Source organism: Dromaius novaehollandiae, chromosome 12 (genome assembly GCF_036370855.1).
Source record: "Dromaius novaehollandiae isolate bDroNov1 chromosome 12, bDroNov1.hap1, whole genome shotgun sequence".
Taxonomy (NCBI): Eukaryota; Metazoa; Chordata; class Aves; order Casuariiformes; family Dromaiidae; genus Dromaius; species Dromaius novaehollandiae.
Window position 1 is genome coordinate 27,464,571 of NC_088109.1, and position 16,036 is coordinate 27,480,606.

At 52.7% G+C, this 16,036-nt stretch overlaps 3 long non-coding RNA genes across 5 annotated transcripts in view; all 3 read left to right on the plus strand.

The window, feature by feature from the left end:
• The window catches only part of LOC135329598 (uncharacterized), a 119,732-nt gene extending 111,534 nt beyond the window's left edge, over positions 1-8,198 (plus strand). The window contains exons 1-4 of one of the 3 annotated variants that reach the window (XR_010391163.1): positions 6,833-6,889; positions 7,136-7,869; positions 7,954-8,009; positions 8,110-8,198. This is a non-coding gene — a long non-coding RNA (uncharacterized LOC135329598). Of the gene's footprint in view, positions 1-6,832; positions 6,890-7,135; positions 7,870-7,953; positions 8,010-8,109 lie in introns of those variants that run through there. The other 2 variants (XR_010391164.1, XR_010391162.1) reach the window with 2 other exon arrangements.
• A 1,530-nt stretch (positions 8,199-9,728) lies between these two features.
• On the plus strand, positions 9,729-10,116 carry LOC135329599 (uncharacterized). Its single transcript, XR_010391165.1, has 3 exons — positions 9,729-9,777; positions 9,862-9,917; positions 10,017-10,116. It is a non-coding gene; the product is annotated as an uncharacterized LOC135329599 (long non-coding RNA).
• Positions 10,117-11,462: 1,346 nt separating this feature from the next.
• Positions 11,463-11,792, plus strand: LOC135329600 (uncharacterized). Its single transcript, XR_010391166.1, has 3 exons — positions 11,463-11,517; positions 11,609-11,649; positions 11,733-11,792. It is a non-coding gene; the product is annotated as an uncharacterized LOC135329600 (long non-coding RNA).
• The last annotated feature ends 4,244 nt before the right edge of the window (positions 11,793-16,036 follow it).

Sequence of the window (16,036 nt, forward strand, 5' to 3'; positions counted from 1 at the left end):
TTATCACATAATTGGGCCCCCTAGATTTCTTTGGGACCTCCAGATGCCTTAGACACCCTCTAGTCTCCTCGCAACCCCTCCAGATTGCTCCCTTCTTCCCCAGAAGCATTTTTGACAGTGTATACGCCATAGCGCTCCTCTAGTGCGCTCTTGAGCCCTGTTTACCACAGAATGGCCCCCTCCCCCCCCAGCTGTCTTTTGGGCCCCCAGACCGCTTAGATACCCTGGAGTCTCCTTGCAATCCCTCCAGATTTCTCCCTTCTTCCCCACAGGCATTTCCTGACAGTGTAGACACCTTAGCACTGGTCTAGTGTGCTCTGGACCCCTCTTTTGTACACAGTTGTGACCCCCAAATATCTTTGGGTCCTGCACACCCCTTAGACACCCTCTAGTCTCCTCGCAACCCCTCCAGATTTCTCCCTTCTTCCCCAGAGGCATTTCTGGACCATGTAGACTCCTTAGCACTCCTCTAGTGCGCTCTGGAGTCCTCTGTTACACAGAATTGGGCCCCCCAGCTCTCTTCTGGACCCCCAGAGCCCGTAGACACCCTCTAGTCTCCTCGCAACCCCTCCAGATTGCTCCCTTCTTCCCCAGAGCCATTTCTTGACAGTATAGATGCCTTAGCACCCCTCTAGTGCGCTCTGGACCCCCACTTTTCCACAGAATTGGGCCCCCCGGCTCTCTTCTGGCCCCCCAGACCCCTTAGACACCCTCTAGTTTCCTGGCAACCCCTCCAGATTTCTCCTTTCTTCCCCAGAGCCATTTCTAGACCATGCACACACCTTAGCACCCCTCTAGTGCACTCTGGACCCCTCTTTTCCAAAGAATAGGGCCCTCTAGCTCTCTTCTGCTTCCCCAGACCCCTTAGACCCCCTCTAGTCTCCTGGCAACCCCTCCAGATTTTTCCCTTCTTCCCAGAGGCATTTCTTAACCATGTAGACGCCTTAGCACCCCTCTAGTGCGCTCTGGACCCCTCTTTTCTATACAGTTGTGCCCCCCAGATATCTTTGGGACCTCCAGACCCCTTAGACCCCCTCTAGTCTCCTGGCAACCCCTCCAGATTTTTCCCTTCTTCCGCAGAGGCATTTCTGGACCATGTACACAGCTTACCACCCCTCTAGTGCACTCTGGACTACTCTTTTCTACAGAATGGGGACCCCAGCTGTCTTTGGGACCCCCGGCCGCTTAGACACCCTCTAGTCTCCTTGCAACCTCTCCAGATTTCTCCCTTCTTCCCCAGAGACATTTCTTGACAGTGTAGATGCCTTAGCACCCCTCTAGTGCGCTCTGGACCCCTCTTTTCTACACAATTGTGCCCCCCAGATATCTTTGGGACCTGCAGACCCCTTAGACACCCTCTAGCCTCCTCGCAACTCCTCCAGATTTCTCTCTTCTTCCCAGAGGCATTTCTGAACCATGTAGATGCCTTAGCACCCCTCCAGTGCGCTCTGGAGCCCTCTTTATCACATAATTGGGCCCCCCAGCTCTCTTCTGGCCCCCCAGACCCCTTAGACACCCTCTAGTCTCCTCGCAACCCCTCCAGATTTCTCCCTTCTTCCCCAGAGGCATTTCCTGACAGTGTAGACACCTTAGCACTGGTCTAGTGTGCTCTGGACCTCTCTTTTGTACACAATTGTGACCCCCAGATATCTTTGGGTCCTGCACACCCCTTAGACACCCTCTAGTCTCCTCGCAACCCCTCCAGATTTCTCCCTTCTTCCCCAGAGGCATTTCTGGACCATGTAGACTCCTTAGCACTCCTCTAGTGCGCTCTGGAGTCCTCTGTTACACAGAATTGGGCCCCCCGGCTCTCTTCTGGACCCCCAGAGCCCTTAGACTCCCTCTAGTCTCCTCGCAACCCCTCCAGATTGCTCCCTTCTTCCCCAGAGACATTTCTTGACAGTATAGATGCCTTAGCACCCCTCTAGTGCGCTCTGGACCCCTCTTTTCCACAGAATTGGGCCCCCCGGCTCTCTTCTGGCCCCCCAGACCCTTTAGACACCCTCTAGTTTCCTGGCAACCCCTCCAGATTTCTCCTTTCTTCCCCAGAGCCATTTCTAGACCATGCACACAACTTAGCACCCCTCTAGTGCACTCTGGACCCCTCTTTTCCACAGAATGGGGTCCCCCAGCTCTCTTCGGGACCCTCAGACTCCTTGGACACCCTCTAGTCTCCTCACAACCCCTCCAGCTTGCTCCCTTCTTCCCCAGGAGCATTTTTGACAGTGTATACGCCATAGCACTCCTCTAGTGCGCTCTTGAGCCCTCTTTACCACAGATTTGGGCCCCGCACCTCTCTTCTGGGCCCCGAGGCCCTTTAGACACCCTCTAGTTTCCTGGCAACCCCTGCAGATTTCTCCCTTCTTCCCCAGAGGCATTTCTTGACAGTGTAGGCGCCTTAGCACTCCTCTAGTGTGCTCTGGACTACTCTTTTCCAAAGAATGCCCCCCCCCCCAGCTCTCTTCGGGCCCCCAGACCCCTTAGACACCCTGGAGTCTCCTTGCAATCCCTCCAGATTTCTCCCTTCTTCCCCACAGGCATTTCTTGACAGTGTAGATCCCTTAGCACTGGTCTAGTGTGCTCTGGACCCCTCTTTTGTACACAATTGTGACCCCCAGATATCTTTGGGTCCTGCACACCCCTTAGACACCCTCTAGTCTCCTCGCAACCCCTCCAGACTTCTCCCTTCTTCCCCAGAGGCATTTTTGGACCATGTAGACGCCTTAGCACCCCTCTAGTGCACTGTGGACCCTTCTTTTCGGCAGAATGTCCCCCCCAGCTCTCTTCTGGCCCCCCAGACCCCTTAGACACCCTCTAGTCTCCTCGCAACCCCTCCAGATTGCTGCCTTCTTCCCCAGAGGCATTTCTAGACCATGTAGACTCCTTAGCACTCCTCTAGTGCGCTCTGGACCCCTCTTTTCCACAGAATTGGGCCCCCCGGCTCTCTTCTGGCCCCCCAGACCCCTTAGACACCCTCTAGTTTCCTGGCAACCCCTCCAGATTTCTCCCTTCTTCCCCAGAGCCATTTCTAGACCATGCACACACCTTAGCACCCCTCTAGTGCGCTGTGGACCCCTCTTTTCCAAAGAATAGGGCCCCCCAGCTCTTTTCTGCTTCCCCAGACCCCTTAGACACCCTCTAGTCTCCTCGCAACCCCTCCAGATTTCTCCCTTCTTCCCAGAGGCATTTCTTAACCATGTAGACGCCTTAGCACCCCTCTAGTGCGCTCTGGACCCCTCTTTTCTATACAGTTGTGCCCCCCAGATATCTTTGGGACCTCCAGACCCCTTAGACCCCCTCTAGTCTCCTGGCACCCCCTCCAGATTTTTCCCTTCTTCCGCAGAGACATTTCTGGACCATGTACACAGCTTACCACCCCTCTAGTGCACTCTGGACTACTCTTTTCTACAGAATGGGGACCCCAGCTGTCTTTGGGACCCCCGGCCGCTTAGACACCCTGTAGTCTCCTCGCAACCCCTCCAGATTTCTCCTTTCTTCCCCAGAGTCATTTCTTGACAGTGTAGATGCCTTAGCACCCCTCTAGTGCGCTCTGGACCCCTCTTTTCTACACAGTTGTGCCCCCCAGATATCTTTGGGACCTGCAGACCCCTTAGACACCCTCTAGTCTCCTCGCAACCCCTCCAGATTTCTCTCTTCTTCCCAGAGGCATTTCTGAACCATGTAGATGCCTTAGCACCCCTCCAGTGCGCTCTGGAGCCCTCTTTATCACATAATTGGGCCCCCCAGCTCTCTTCTGGCCCCCCAGACCCCTTAGACACCCTCTAGTCTCCTCGCAACCCCTCCAGATTGCTCCCTTCGTCCCCAGAGGCAGTTCTTGACAGTGTAGACCCCTTAGCACCCCTGTAGTGTGTGCTGGAGCCCTCTTTTCCACAGAATGGGCCCCCCCAGTTCTCTTGTCGCCCCCATGCCCCTTAGACACCCTCTAGTCTCCTCGCAACCCCTCCAGATTTCTCCCTTCTTCCCCAGAGGCATTTATGGACCATGTAGATGCCTTAGCACCCCTCTAGTGCACTCTGGACCCCTCTTTTCCCCAGAATGCTCCCCCCAGCTATCTTCTGGCCCCTAGAGCCCTTAGACACCCTCTAGTCTCCTCACAACCCCTCCAGATTTCTCCCTTGTTCCCCAGAGACCTTTCTTGAATATCTGCATGCCTTAGCACCGCTCTTCTGCACCCTGAACCCCTCTTTTCCCCAGAATTGGGACACCAGCTCTCTTGTGGCGCCCCAGACCCCTTAGACATTTTCTAGTCTCCTCGCAACCCCTCCAGATTTCTCCCTTCTTTCCCAGAGCCATTTCTTGACAGTGTAGACCCCTTAGCACCCCTCTAGTGCACTCTGGACCCCTCTTTTCCACAGAATGGGGTCCCCCAGCTCTCTTCGGGACCCTGAGACTCCTTGGACACCCTCTAGCCTCCTCACAACCCCTCCAGATTTCTCCCTTCTTCCCCACAGGCATTTCTTGACCCTGTAGACACCTTTGCACTCATCTACTGCGCTCTGGATCCCTCTTTTCCACAGAATGCGTCCCTCCACCTCTCTTCTGGTCCCGCAGACCCCTTAGACACCCTCTAGTCTCCTCGCAACCCTTCCAGATTTCTCCCTTCTTGCCCAGGGGTATTGCGTGATGATGTAGACGCCTTAGCAGCTCTCTGCTGTGCTCTGGACCCCTGTTTTCCACGGAATTGGGCCACCTGGCTGTCTTCTGGCCCCCTAGGCCCCTTAGACACCCTCTAGTCTCCTTGGCACCCCTCTAGATTTCTTCCTTCTTGCCCAGAGGCGTTTCTTGACAGTGTAGACGCCTTAGTACCCCTCTAGTGCGCTCTGGACCCCTCTTTATCACAGAATGGGGCCCCGCAGCTCTCTTCTGGCCTTCCAGATGCCTTAGACACCCTCTAGTCTACTCGCAGCCCCTCCAGATTTCTCCCTTCTTCCCCAGAGGCATTTCTTGACAGTGTAGACGCCTTAGCACCCTTCTACTGCCCTCTCAACGACTCTTTTCCACTGAATTGGGCCACCTGGCTGTCTTCGAGCCCTAATCCGATTAACCTTTTTTTTGCCTCAGAGCTCCATTTTGGATATCTAGAGTACTTTAGGACCCTGTTAGAAGCCTCAGAATTCCTGTTGAGCTTTTCTTCATGCTGTGGAGCCCTTTTTTGTTCCCCTACCAGACTTAGCAGCCCTCTGTTCTGCTTTGGCCTCATCTCTTGTGCTTTTATTTTTCCGTGCAGAGCTCTCTTTGTCCTCCAGACCCCTCAGCACCCCTCTAGTCCCCTCAGCAGGCTTGTAAAGGCCTTTGTCATGATCGAAAGCTGTGTTTTGGATCTCCAGTTCCCTTAGGACCCCTATAGTGCACTGAGAACCCATCTGGAGGCCTTCGTTGTGCCCCACAGCCCTGTTTTGGTCATCTGCATAGTATAAGAGCCTTCCTGTCTCCTCAGAGCACCTCCTGAGGTCAGTCACCTTAGCCAGTTTTGGGTTTTTTTGCCTTTTAGTCCCCTTAGGAGCCTTCTGGTCTGCTCAGAACCACTCCTGGGGTGTGGTGCTTGTTCTGCACCAGAGCTGTCCTCTGGCTGCACAGCCCCCTTTGGAATTCTCTAGTCTCCTCAGAAGCCCTTCAGATTTCTTCCTTGTTCTCCAGAGTCATTCCTTGGCCATGCGGGCTGCTTAGCACCTCTCTAGTGGCCTCTGGACTACTCTTTTGTCCTTCCTTGTTCCCTAGAGCTGTCTTTTGGCTATTTCCTTTAGGAGTTATTTAGTGGTCTCAGAATTCTTCCTGAGCCCTCTCTTATGCCCTAGAGTGCTGTTTTCATTGTTTAGGTGCCTGAGTACCCATGTTTTCTTCTGAACCCCTTTGGAGGCTTTACTTGTTCTCTTCTGCCTTCTTTTAGTTGCTCTCTAGTCTGCGTAAGAGATATCTAATCTGCTCTGGATTCTTCTTTAGAGCTTTGTTGTGCTGCATAGACCTCTATTGGTCCTGTAGAGCTCTGAGGAACCCCTTTATTTTACTCTGGACTACTCTGTCAGCCTTTCTTTTGTGCCTGAGCTCTGTTTTGGCCCTTTAGTCCTTGTGTGACCGCTGTCATCCATTCATAACTGCTTCTGGAAGCCTTTGTTGTGCCCCAGAGCCCTGCGTGGGTTCTCCAGCCCTCTTAGCATCCCTCTTCCCTCCTCGTGCGAGTCCTCCACTTAGGCATACAGAGGTAGTATTCCCGTGGGGAACTCTCCATTCCACCCAGTGGCCCCTTTTTCTAAGCACTCTAGGTACTATACAGGAAATACCCCTGTTTGGAAGTACTCACATTACAGAAGCAGCGTTGTTCCGGGGGGTTATTTAGATATCTTGGTTTGCCCTAGAGGAAATGCTGTCTTCCTACCACAGCTGTATTCAATACAGGTGTGAAGCAATTAGAGCAGTGTGGTGTAGCGTTCCCTTTATAGGTTATGTGGAATCTTGTAGTTTTCTTTCTAAGCCTAAGCAGAACTGATTTCTAGTTTTCAGTGTAAAGGCTAGTCCTAGTTAGGGTAAAAGAATTTAATAACAGACCTCCTGGTATTATGGATACAGTATATGAAGTCTTAGTAACAAAGAAGATGGTCCATTTTATCCAAGAGGTCTGTTTAGCCTTTCTGTGCTCTGCAGCCTAGCTACAGAGTGGAAGCAAAAGCCTTGCTCTTCCCTAGCCCTCTGTCTTTATGGCTGGCAGTGCTTTGCCCCTCCCCTTCCCAGGGCTTGTGGGTAGGGCAGTGGGCGGGGCTAGGGGTACATAAACCGAGGGCCTGGTGGCAGGGAGTTCATTCTGCGTTTGCTGTCCTTTGGGGTTAGTGGTCTGAACTTGTCTCGGCGAATAGCAGCATTTGCAGAAGCAAAGGTATCCAGGAAGAGTTATTGCTGCATTTGGAGATGCAAAGGCTGTTCCTTAAGATTAGAGCAACGGGATGGCTGAAGGTGGAGCCGTAAGCCTGCCAGAAAAATCGCTTAAAGCAGGCAGTTTCGGTTTTGCGTCGGTGTCTCGGCGCGGGGCGTTCAGGGGTGGAAGAGGGCTTCCGCGTCTGCAGTCGTATCTTTTGTTAACCATCAGTATTGTTTTGTTGTGTTTCTGTGTTTATTGCGGAAGGGATGCAGCTTCATCGCTCGGCTCTTTGAAGATGATGACACTCGAAGAATTGTTTGTCCCTCAGCTGGATTGCAGAGAAAAGGACAGAACAGGGGTCCCCGGAAAACATTTCCATCTACGTTTCTGCTCTACGTAGTGCTTGTGTGCCTTATGTCCAGTAATGTGGATGCATGTGAGATATCGTTCTCGTCAGCTACTGTGGTTTCCGGCTTGCTTGCCGGATGTTCTGCTGCTCCTCAGAAATATTGTCAGCTCTGTTCCAAGAGGAAGTGAGTAAGTTTTTTTTGTAGTATGCAGAGTTATGGAAGAGTCTAGACTTTATGTGAAGAGTGTGAAGAGCCAAGTGAGCATTCTTCCTGCCTGGAAGTGCAGTATGATGAGAAAGGAAGTCACATCTTTGGAAACTAAGTGCAGCTGTGAGTAAGTCCATGTGTCTGAAGGGGTCAAAAAGCAACCTCCTGCAAGCTAACGAATTCACCTCTTTTCTTGTCCAAGCCTCAGTGCTGAGAGAGGAAAAAAAACTGCTGGCCTTCTCGGGACCGGCAGGAAGCAGTTTGCAGTCTCGCCCGGCAGCTCTTTTCTTTCATCTGTGCCTGCGAACCCACTGCCATCTGCTCTTTTGTGGCTCTGCTTCTGACTCCTACCGTGGCTTCTGGGGCTGTCCGCTTTGCTTTTTCAGATACCTTGCGGGCCTTTTCCAGGCATGCCTGAGGATTTGAGGTGAGGTAGAATGGGTGAGTGTAATGGCGTGTCAGTTGTTTTACGGCTAGTCCGCAGTGCCTAGGAGAAGAGTAATTTTGTTGTTTTGTTTTTTGCAGGTGTCATGGGATTACTTTCAGTCAGGATGTGGGAGTATCGCTTTGGCGCGGTGCAGGTGAATGGAGCGACAACGGCGGTTTGGAGAGGCACGCTCTTGCAGATGAGCATGGAGGTGCCCGGCATGGGGTGTGACTGCTTGCGCTCTGGTTTGGCAGGTGATGAAGGTGAGCGAAGGAAGATTAGAGAGGATGTGGCTGCCATTGAGTGATGCCTCTTAAGGATCAAAAGTGACCTGACCGCCCCCCCCCCCCGCCCCCAGCCCTGGAAAAGCTAAGGTGAGGGGCAAAGGGTGTTGGGGTTGTCTTCATTCTGTGCATGCGTGCTGATATTCAGTGTAGTAGGGAGGGCTGCTCTGGATGAGTGGTGTGTGAGGCAGAGGTGGTGGGGTGCCCATGGCAGAAAGTGAGGGTGTGGTACGTAGGGCAGCTCCAGCCTGTGTCTGTGTTGTGTAGTCTATGTGGTGTGTGTTATAGCTGTGCTATCTTTTGCTCAGGTCTTGATGTTGCTCTTGCTCTTTGTGCTCAAGGAGCACAGCCCACGCTCCACAGCGCCATCGCGGCAGGCATCCGCCGTCTTTTGCCCGGCCTCAGTCATCGGCATCGCTCCAGCGGATCGCATCTCGTCCCGTGCAGGCAGCCGAAAGGGGCGGTCCGTCGCTCCGGCTTTGCATTGTGACCATTTGCGGCCGCTCATCTTCGGGGCCATTGTTGAGGCCTTTTTGCCTGCCCCTCTTCTGTTTCTGCTCTTGTTTTTCATCTTCTTGGCATGCTTTCAGGGTTCTTCCCTGTATCGCCGCAGCCTCGGGTCTTCCCGGCCGGGTGCTTCGGCATCGGTCGTCCCAGCTTTGCGGGCCGCTTTCCATCCCGGGCAGTGGCGTTTGACTCTTTTCTGGGCTCATCCGGAGCAGCAGAGCTGCACGGTCATGGCATCGTAGGGCTTTCTGGCTGGTAGCATCTTATGCGTGGGAATAGTTCTTTTTGCGTAGGGCTTTCCTGCATGTTTGTGTCTGATGCTTGTACCTATGTGCGTTTGTTTTGTGTCTAATGCTTGTCTGTGTGTGTGGGGCTGGAGCTGCTTTGCCTGCGGTTATTAGCAATGGTAGCGTATGGAGTGTGGCAGTGATGGCCCGGAATGGTGATCGGTCAGTGTCTGTGTGCTCCAGTTTATGTTGCTTTTTGCAGATGCAGAGCAGTGTTCCAAGTGGGTGCAAGGGAGCTGGAAGGAAGGGGCATGCCCCAAGAAGGTGAGCTAGAGATTTGGTTTTGGAAGGAGAGTGTTGCGGTCAGTGGGTTGCCCGGTTAATTTTTGCTTTGTGCTTGTAGGTGTGGAGCCTTGGGGGGAGCAGGTCGCTCACATCCAGGAGGTGCTGGGCGAGGTGAGCATCAGTCTGGGTGAGGACGTAGAGCCCGGCGTAGGGCCGTCATCTCATCGGTGACGTCCCCATCGCCCGGCGCCGTTCCTGTTTTACAGGTGTGTGGCAGACCTCGGCGTGGGGAGCCGTAGCCCGGCAGTCGGGACGGGAGAGCGGAGCAGGTAAAGGTGTTGTAGCGAGGTAATGTTGTGCATGGGGTGTGGTTTTTGGCATGACCTCAAGGTGTGGTCTTCTCGCTGGTTTTGCAGGCATTGCAGGAAGTTTTGGAGAGGAGAAGCTGAGCGGCAACGAGGAGCCTGAGCAGGTGAGAAGGGAAGCTTGTCTGCCTGAGTTTTATTATGCGGTAGGGTGCTGCTGGGCTGCCTCTCGGTGATGTGTTTTGCTCTGCTTTTTCAGGTACAGTGCGGGCCTTTCCCAGGCGAGGCTGAGGATTTGAGGTGAAGTGGAATGGGTGCGTATAATGGTGTGGCAGTAGTTGTAGGGCTAGTCCACACTGCCTAGCAGAAGAGTAGTTTTGTTGTTTTGCGTTTTCCAGATGCCACGGGCAGCGTCACAGCCACAATGCTGGAGCGTGGCTTTGGCACAGTACAGGTGAGTGCGATGACAATGGTGGTTTGGAGGAGGGTGCTCTCGCAGATGTGGCTGGAGCTGACCGGCAAGGGGGTCACTGCTTGTGCTCTGGTTTGGCAGGTGATAAAGGCAACTGTGGTGACTGAAGGGAGATCAGCGTGGATGCGGCTGCCATTGAGGATGGCTCTTGAGGAGCGATGGTGATGCCCAGCATTTGACCAGTTAAGTTGAGGGGCAAAGGGTATCAGGGGTGTCTTAACTCTGTGTGTGTGTGTGTGTGCACGCTGATGTTCAGTGTAGAGCGGAGGGCTGTTCTGGATGAGTGGGGTATGTGTGAGGCAGAGGTGCTGAGGTGCGCATGGCAGAAAGTGAGGGTGCGGTAGGCGGGGCAGCTCCAGCCTGTGTCTGTGTTGTTGTGTAGTCTATGTGGTGTGTGTTGTAGCTGTGCTATCTTTTGCTCAGGTCTTGATGTCGCCCTTGCTCTTTGTGCTCAAGGAGCACGGCCTACACTGTGGAGCGCTAGCATTGTAGGCCTCTGTCATGTTTTGCTGGCTTGACTCATCAGTATCGTACCCACGGATGGTGTCTCGTCACGTGCAGGCAGCCGAAGGGGGCGGTCCGTGCCTCCGGCTTTGCATCGTGCCCATCGATCTTTGCGGCCACCGTCGAGGCCTCGTCGGCCGCTCTTGTTCCGAGGCCGCTCTTGTTTTGCGTCTCACCGGTGCCCTTTCAGGGTTTTCTTCCCTGCGTCATCACGGCCTCAGGTCTTCCTCGCTGGCCTCTTCCGCATGGCCGTTCCTCGCTTTGCCGGCCGCTTTCCATCCCGGGCGTTGACATCTTAGTCTTTTCTGGGCTCATCCAGAGCATCAGAGCCGCAGGGCTGTGGTGTCATCAGATACCATGTGGAACGCATTGGAATAGTTCTTTTTGCATAGGGCTTTCCTTCATGTTTGTGTCTAATTTTTTTTTTTTTTTTTGGTCTGTCTGTGTGTGTTTGGAGCTGCCTTGCTTGTGGGTGTTAGGAATGGTGGTGTGCGGAGTGTGTCAGTGATGGACTGGAATGGTGATTTGTCAATGTCTGTGTGCTCCACTTTATGTTGTTTTGTTTTGTTGTTTTTTGCAGATGCTGAGCAGTGTTCTGAGTGGGCCCAAGGGAGCTGGAGGAAGAGAGGGGCATGCCTCAAGAAGGTGAGCTAGAGATTTGATGTTGGAAGGAGAGTGTTGCGGTCAGTGGGTTGCGCGGTTAATTTTTGCTTTGTGCTTGTAGGCGTGGAGCCTTGCGGGGAGCAGGTCGCTCACATCCAGGAGGAGCAGGGTGAGGTGAGCATCAGTCCGGGAGCGGACGTAGAGCGTGGCGTAGGGCCATCACCTCGTCGGCGCTGTCCCCGTCGCCCAGCGCAGTTCCTGTTTTACAGGTGTGTGGCGGACCTCGGTGTGGGGAGCTATAGCCCAGCAGTTGGGATGGGAGAGCGGAGCAGGAAAAGGTGTGGGAGCGAATGCCTGATGTGGATGGGCTGTGGTGTTGCGGGCATCGCCTGAGCACGTGATTTCTCTCTGTGCTTGCAGGTTTTGCGGGAAGTTGTGGAGAGAAGCAGCTGAGTGCTGAGAAGAGCCTGAGCAGGTGAGTGGGGGAGCTTGTTGGGTCTGATTTTATTGTGGGGTGGGTGGTGTTGGGCTGCCTCTTGGTGATGCCTTTTGCTCTGCTTTTTCAGGTCTGCTGTGGGCCTTTCCCAGGCGTGGCTGAGACTTTCAGGTGAGTGGATTGGAGCTGGATGTTGTAGGGCTGGTGAGCGCTGCCTGGCAGAAGAGTCACTTTGTTATTTTGTTTTTTTCCAGGTGCCACGGGCTTCCCCCCGGGCAGGATGTTGGCGTTTGGAGTTGTTGCGGTGCAGGTGAGTGGAGCGCCGATGGCGCTTTGGTGGAGGGTGCCCTTGCAGATGGGGATGGAGCTGACTGGCAAGGGGGTGACTGCTTGTGCTCTGGTTTTGCAGGTGATGAAGGCAAATGTGGTGACTGAAGGAAGATCAGTGTGGATGCGGCTGCTGCTGAGGATGGCTCTTGAGGACCGGTGACCTACAGCACTGCCACAGTTAAGTTGAGGGGCAAAGGGTGTTGGGGCATCCTCAGTTTCTGTGTATGTGTGTGTGCGTGCTGATGTTCAGTGTAGAGTGGAGGGTTGTTCTGGATGAGTGGTGTGTGTGAGGCAGAGGCAGTGGGGTGTGCATGGCAGAAAGCGAGGGTGGGTGTCAGGCAGGGCAGCTCCAGCCTGTGTCTGTGTTGTTGTGTAGTTTATGTGGTGTGTGTTGTAGCTGTGCTATCTTTTGCTCAGGTCTTGATGTTGCTCTTGCTCTTTGTGCTCAAAGAGCACAGCCTATGCTCTGCAGCGGTAGCGTGGCAGGCATCCATTGTCTTTTGCCTGGCCAGACTCATCAGCATTGCTCCAATGGACTACATCTTGTTCTGCACAGGCAGCTGAAAGGGGCAGTCTGTCACTGTGACTGTGCATTGTGGCTGTTTGCAGTGTAGTCATAGTCGCGGCCATCGTCGAGGCCTCATCGGCCGCACCTCTTCTGGGGCCGCTCTTGTCTTGCGTCTCGCTGGCGCCCTTTCAGGGTTTCCTTCCCTGCGTCATCATGGCCTCGGGTCTTTCTCGCCGGCCTCCTCTGCGTCAGTCTTCTGAGCTTTGCCGGTCCCTTTCCATCCTGGGCATTGACGTTTGACTCTTTTCTGGGCTCGTCCAGAGCCTCGGCCCTACGATGCCACGACCGTGTGGCTCTTCCTGGCCAGTAGTGTCTTATGTGTGGGAATAGGTTTTTTTTGTGTAGGGCTGTCCTCTGTGTTTGTGTCTGCTGTTTGTTTGTCTGTGTGTTTTTGGGGCTGGAGCTGCCTTGCCTGTGGGTGTTAGCCATGGTGGTGTGTGGAGTGTGTCCGTGATGGACTGGAGTGGTGGTGTTGCGGGCATCGTCTGAGTGTGTGACTTCTCTCTGTGCTTGCAGGTTTTGCGGGAAGTTGTGGAGAGAAGCAGCTGAGTGCTGAGAAGAGCCTGAGCAGGTGAGTGGGGCAGCCTGTTGGGTGTGATTTTATTGTGGGGTGGGTGGTGTTGGGCTGCCTCTTGGTGATGCCTTTTTCTCTGTTTTTTCAGGTCTGCTGTGGGCCTTTCCCAGGCGTGGCTGAGACTTTCAGGTGAGTGGATTGGAGCTGGATGTTGTAGGGCTGGTGAGCGCTGCCTGGCAGAAGGGTCACTTTGTTATTTTGTTTTTTTCCAGGCGCCACGGGCTTCTCCCCAGGCAGGATGTTGGCGTTTGGAGTTGTTGCGGTGCAGGTGAGTGGAGTGCCGATGGCGCTTTGGTGGAGGGTGCCCTTGCAGATGGGGATGGAGCTGACTGGCAAGGGGGTGACTGCTTGTGCTCTGGTTTGGCAGGTGATGAAGGCAAATGTGGTGAGCAAAAGAAGATCAGAGGGTGTGGCTGCTGCAGAGGATGTGTCTGCTGTTGAGGATGCCTCTTGAGGAGCAACAGTGATGCAGAGCACTGCAAAAGCGAAGTGCATGGGCAAAGGGTGTTGCGGGGTGTGTGTGTGTGTGTGTGTGGGTGTGTGTGTGTGTGTGGCAGAGGCAGTGGGGTGTGCATGGCAGAAAGTGAGGGTGGGTGTCAGGCAGGGCAGCTCTAGCCTGTGTCTGTGTTGTTGTGTAGTGTATGTGGTGTGTGTTGTAGCTGTGCTATCTTTTGCTCAGGTCTTGATGTTGCCCTTGCTCTTTGTGCTCAAGGAGCACAGCATATGCTTTGTAGTGCTAGTGCAACAGGCATCTGCTGTCTTTTGTCTGGTCTTGACCGACTCATCTGTGTTGCTCCAATGATCATCTTGTTCTGTGCAGGCAGCTGAAAGCAGCAGTCTGTCACTGTGATTCTGCATTGTTTCTGGCCAATCATCTTGGCAGCCATCATTCAGGTCTTGTTGGTTGTGTGTTTTCTGAGGCCTCTCTTATTTTGCATCCTCCTGGTGCCCTTTCAGGGTTTTCTTCCCTGTGTCATCAGAGCCTCGGGTCTTTCTTGCCGGCCTCTTCTGCATGGCCGTTCCTCGCTTTGCCGGCCCCTTTCCATCACAGATGGTGGCATCTGACTCTTTTCTGGTCTTGTGGAGAGCACCAGAGCCGCACGGTCGTGGCATTGTAGGGCTTTCTGGCTGGCAGCATCTTGTGTGCTGGCATTGTTTTTTGCATGGAGGGTGTGTGTACGTGTCTGTGTGTACGTGTCTGTGTGTACGTGTCTGTGTGTACGTGTCTGTGTGTACGTGTCTGTGTGTACGTGTCTGTGTGTACGTGTCTGTGTGTGTGTTTGGAGCTGCCTTGCCTGTGGGTGTAGTAATGGTAGTTGCCAGAGCAGAATAATGTATCTATTAAACACTTATTTTGTTTTTTCTTTTTTTTTTTGGGGGGGGGGGTTGTGTCAGTAAGAGATAAAAGTAGGTTTTTTTCTTTAATTTTTTTTATTGGGATGGCCATTTTGGGGGCGGGGGGGGGGGGGTTCTATTCATGCCAGGATAGTGTTATCTTTAAATAAGGATGGAAGCATGTGGTTTTGTTAGTAGCTGTGATGACTGTCTGTGGTGGGAGTGTGTGGGCAGTTGGGTGGGCTTGGTGGTGTGTGTGTCTAACCTTGTATGCATGTGTTTTTCTTTTTCCAGGTTGTAGTTAGAATTTATTTTAAAATAATTTTAAAAAAAACCCCAGCTGGGGGATTTTTTTTTTTTCCCCCGGCTGGGTTTTTTTTCCCCCGGTCCCGGCCGCTCTGCGAGGCGATGATCATCGCCAATGTTGGTGCGGAGCTGTGGCTGGGGACTGGGGGTTTTGTAGGCAGGGCAGTTTTTGGAGGTGTCCAGTAATGCTGTTACTGGGAGCTGTCCAAAAGACTGGAGGCGCTTGCCTGTTACTGTAGGGAGGTAGAATGATTGTGGTGGGAGTGAGTGGGCAGCTGTGTGGTTGTTGGGTGGGCTTGGTGGTGAGTGTGTCTAACTTTGTATGCATGTGTTTTTCTTTTTCCAGGTTGTAGTTAGAATTTATTTTAAAATAATTAAAAAAAACCCCAGCTGGGGGATTTTTTTTTTTTCCCCCGGCTGGGTTTTTTTCCCCCCGGTCCCGGCCGCTCTGTGAGGCGATGATCATCGCCAATGTTGGTGCGGAGCTTTGGCTGGGGACCGGGGGTTTTGTAGGCAGGGCAGTTTTTGGAGGTGTCCAGTAACGTTGTTACTGGGAGCTGTCCAAAAGACTGGAGGCGCTTGCCGACTGATGAGAGTAGTAGCGGTGAGAATGTAGAGGTGAATGCTGAAGAGTGTGTGCAGCTCTTGTAGAGTGTGGGCTTGTTATGGTTTGTATGTTGTGATGATGATTTTTTTTGTGCAATAAAACAATAAAGATGGTGGGGTGTGTGTCTCCTTTCAAATAAAGATGGTTTTGCTGTTTGTTTCTGTTGTCTTATTTGAATTGCATGCGCCACACATTTGCTCTTACCCTTTTCCTCTTTGCTCTTGCTCTTTTGACCTTTTAAAATAAGAAGAAGGCAGAAGTTTTTGTCTTGTTCTTATTTTAATTTTTTGGTCCTCTGTTCTGTTTCCTATTCTTTTTTCTTTGTCTGTCTCTTATGCCTTTTTCTTCTCCTTTTCCCTGATTGTCTATGTTCACTTTGTCCAGGTTTCTCTCTACCTTTCTCTGTCTTTACTATTTACTCTTTCAGTCTGCCTGCACTGTGGTGCTCTGCTCTCTGTGCTTTTCTCTGTATTCTGCGCTCTGCCCTCAGCTTTGTGTTTTCTGCTTTGCTCTCTGTGTTCTGCTGTGTTCTGCTTTGCTCTGTATTTTCTGTTTTGCTGTGCTCTTTGCTGTGCTTTTTGCTTTGTTCTGTTCTCTGTGTTCTGCTCTTTTCTCTGTTCTGCTCTCTCAGCTCTCCTGTGTGTGCTTTTTGCTCTGTTCTCTGTTTTCTCTGTTGTTTTCTGTGCTTTCTGTCTTCTCTCTGGTTGTCTTTGTTCTCTCTGGTTGTCTTCTCTGTTGTCTTTTTTCTGTTTGTTGTCTCTGTTGTTCTGTCTTTGTCCTCTGTTGTCCTGTCTTTGTCCTCTGTTGTCTTTGTCTTTGTTTGTTGTCTTTGTCCTCT